Raw genomic sequence first — 4,058 nt, 5'->3', positions numbered from 1 at the left:
AGGACAAAGCGGAGGGGCGGGGACAGGAATGGGCACGCGCGTTCTAATAGAGCGAGGCCAAAGGTAGCCATCTTAACTAAGGGCAAGGGGTTTGGCATTTTCTTTCTTTTTCCCCCTCCAGAGTTCTTTCCTGAAGCCATTTAGGATACCATATTGACTAAGGGCAAGTGCTAGTTCTTGAGTACAAATTATTCTTGGCCTTACTGTTTTCCCCAGGCAAGGAAATAGGGCTTTTGGAAACTATTAACTGAACAAAGTCGCGTCTCTTGGATGAACAGGAAGAATTCCGTAAGGAGATAGAACAGCAGTTATTTGCAACCATATTTACTAAGCTATACAATGCCTTCATTCATTCCTGCATTCATCGAGGTTTTCATTTGACACAGTTATTTATTTATTAAGTGCACCAAATTTGTAACAAGGACTCTACTAGGAATCAGAAAAATAAAAATAACATTATCTCTGCTTTCCAGTAACTACGTGTCGGGGGAAAAAATACAAAATCAAAGTGCTATGACTCCATCAAATAAACGTTAATTTAGAACTTGGCATTGTGCTAACACAGGGCTTTCATACTTTCTTGTAATCCAAATCCACAGTGAGAAATAGATTTTACATTACAACCACTAGTATAGAACTCTACTTATCCTTACTACATGTAATGAACTGTGAACTATTTTTTTTCTATTCTCCTGCCACCACCCTCACCATATTAGTTATCCCTACCGCACTGAATTTATTACTCAATAATGATTGGCTGCCCACCATTTGAAAAAATATTGGTTAATGCATGCAAGAAGCAGGTAGTTTAAAGGAAAGATCACAGGTTTTATACCTGGAAAACATTACTCCATTTAAACAAACACTGTGGAGGACTTTTGTGTGCAGGCATACCACTGAACCAGCTGCATCATCGCTTTTTAATCCTTCTGTACTTCACTTCCTCCAACTATAAAACAGAAATAATAATACCATCCCTATCTCACTGGTTTATTCCCAGATCAAACAGGAGAGTGTGTGGAACACTATCAAAGTTGACACTTTGTAAACTGTAATACAAATTTTTGTTAATATTATTAGGAACAAGATGAAGAAATATTAACTATACATATATTATCCTGTTTAATCCTTCCCACAACCCTTCAAGGTCAGGCGCACTCCTTGATTGCATTAGCCTGTGCCTCCTTTCATACCTGTAATACAATTAAACACATACAAGGACAGAATATGTGTGAAGTGCTTTAGAAGCACAGATGAGGAAGCAATTAATCCTATCAAAGGAGTGGGAGCATTAGAAAAGCATACAGAGACTTGCTATCTGAGCTGGAACTTGAAGTGTGAATAGGAATTTACCAGCTAGAAGGGGGCAGCACACTCCTGTCAATGGGAAGATCATGTGACCTCTCAGGAATGAGTCACATGTATATATAATAAACACATAAGCAAAGGATTTATGAAGGTTTAGGGCTGTGAAGGAACATTTACCTCAACATTGCAGGTAATGTTGGGGGTTCAGTGGGTGTGATGCCTCTTGCTTGGGCAGTTTAGGCCTGAGGAGGGGAAGAAGAAGAGAGCAAAGAATGTCCACACTAGGAAGGGATGAGACTATCTTGTAATTGACACAATGACGAGTCAGTGGGGCTTGGACTGACTTCGACCAGGTTTGCATTTTACGTAAGGAGTATGTTCAGACGGCATTGAGGATTCTCTGGGGAGGGAAAAATCTGAAGGGAGAAAGACTCTTGCTTTATTGTTAGGGAGAGGACTTGATCTGAATTAGTCCACTGACAGTGGGGATGGAAAGGAGGGGACAGGTGGGAAAGATATTCATGAAATGAAATGGTTTTATTAAATGGTTGGACCTAGGGGTTGAGAGGGAGAAGAGGGTGTAAAATGACCCAGCTTTCTCTCTCTGCCTTTCACCCTTTATCCAGTTATTGAGCACAACTCTTAAGTATCTCTTGTATGTGCCCACTTTTCTCCTTCCTACTGTCACCACCCTAGTCCAGTTCAGTATTCTAAGCCATCAGGGAATCTGTTTGCCCCTCACTTGCATTCTTTACACCCTGAATGATCTTTAAAAAATGCAATTATAATCAGGCCTCTATTTAAAACCATGAACGACTTTAACCTCCTCCCCAATAAAGACCAAAATCTTTACCAAGTCTCCCCTAACCTGGCCCTGGCTTGCCCTTAGAGCTGCACTTGCTGACCCTCTGGCATTTGCAGTTCCTCTTCCCCATTCCCACAGCCTCTTTACCTGGCTGAATTCTACTCACCCTTCTGGGCAGCTGAAATGTTTTCTGCCTTGCTCAGGGAGATCTCTGAGGCAGTGAGCCATGCCTTTGCTATAAGCTTCCCCAGCACCCCCTTCCTCCCCTGTCACATGTGTCAGCTCCTTTGTTTCATCTTCCTCCTCATTCTTCCAATTACCAGCAATATGGCCTTTCACAAGTCATCTGTGCCTTTGCTCACTTGTCTATAACTGGAAATCATGATACCTATTTCATAGAGCTATTGAGAGGAGTAAATGAGATAGCCACATAAAGATCTGGCACAGTTCCTGGCACACAGTAAATGCTCAGTAAATATTCTTGATTTTCCCTACTAGACTTTCAGCTTCCAGAGAACTGAGATGGTACTCCTCTCATTTACTGCTATAATCTCTTGCTTTTGCAGCTCCAATAAATGGCCATTGAAATGAGCGGAGTTGGGTTCAATAGGATGGTGGAAACATTCCACCCAAACACCCAATCTCTGTGTCCCAAATGGTGGTTAAGGGTTGGAGACTTGTACCTCCCTTCACCCCCTATACCACCACACCCCTCCCATTCCACTCAACCCCCTTCTCTGTGGCGCCTGCCCGGTGAGAAGAAAGCACAGGAAAGGTAAGGCTGTGTGTTTGTATGTGTGTATGTGTGTAGGGGATGGTGGGGTTCTTAAACCCCTTTCTTCCCAAACTAGTTCACTGGGTAGGGAGGCATCCTGGGGCTCCACCTGTAAAGCTAAAAACATGAGAGCTGGTGCCAGAAAGCATGGATTCGATTCCCGGCTCTGCCACTTACTAGAGGCGAGATCTCGGCCTGGTTATTTAATCTCCCACGTTGGGAGAGCCCCACGCTCCGAGTGGTTCTGAGGTGCCAGCGAGATAATGGCTGTAAAAGGGCCTCTGTCTGCTGGAACGCGCCGTCGGAGGACACGTTAGCACCGTTGCGCGCCGCCCTCGCAGCCGCACGAGGCAGAGCCCTCGCCAGACCCGCTCCCCCAGCCGCCGGCGCCGCGGCTTCGCGCCGGGAGCGGCTAATGGGATTTATGCTAATCGGAGGATGCGGGTGACCGGCCGAGCGCGCGGCCCCGCCGCTCCCGCGCCCCACCCCTCGCCGGGCGGGCTGCCTGCCCAGAAGTCGCGACCGAGGAACCGGCTCCGTCCGTCCCTGGGCAGTGGGGGGCCTGCAAGGGCGGGGGAAGTTCGGGTCCCCTGGCTGCGGTCCGTCTGGTCGCCGCCCAGTGTTTGTCTTCATCGTCTCCCTCTCCCCTCTGTTTTCTGTCTCCCAGTTCCTTCTCATTTGATCTCCATCTCTGGAGGTCTTATTCCTACCTCCACTCGAGAATTACCGTTCCTTCTGTCAGTTACACCAAAGGGTCTGGAGTACTTCTGCGTCTAAGTACTGGCAGGCTAAGTGGGGTGGGGTGGGGTACAAACGGTGCCGAGTGCGGAGGTGGGGATTGTGTTCTGGGGATTCGGGAGAGCAAGCCCACTTCTGGCTGGCAATCAGGTTGGAAGAGGCCTTTGAGCCAAGCTTTGAAGAATGGATAGGATCCCAACAGGGAGGAGAGTGAGAAGTGAAGTAGTCAGGAAGTGTTAAGAGAAAATGGAGAAGTCGGTTGGTCCAGTGTGTCAGAAGTACAAGGATCTTGATAGGAGGTAGTAAAGACTGAAAGGGAGCTTTGAGATCCCAGTATGAGAGACCCTGAATACCAAGCCAAATCAGTTAAGTTTAATTATCCAGGCACTACTGAGCCACTGAAGGGTTCAAAGAACAGGTGGGTACTTCTTC

The sequence above is a fragment of the Camelus bactrianus genome, chromosome 12, assembly GCF_048773025.1.
Source record: "Camelus bactrianus isolate YW-2024 breed Bactrian camel chromosome 12, ASM4877302v1, whole genome shotgun sequence".
Lineage (NCBI taxonomy): Eukaryota > Metazoa > Chordata > Mammalia > Artiodactyla > Camelidae > Camelus > Camelus bactrianus.
The sequence above is the reverse complement of the archived record's forward strand: the minus strand, read 5'-3'. Positions refer to the sequence as shown.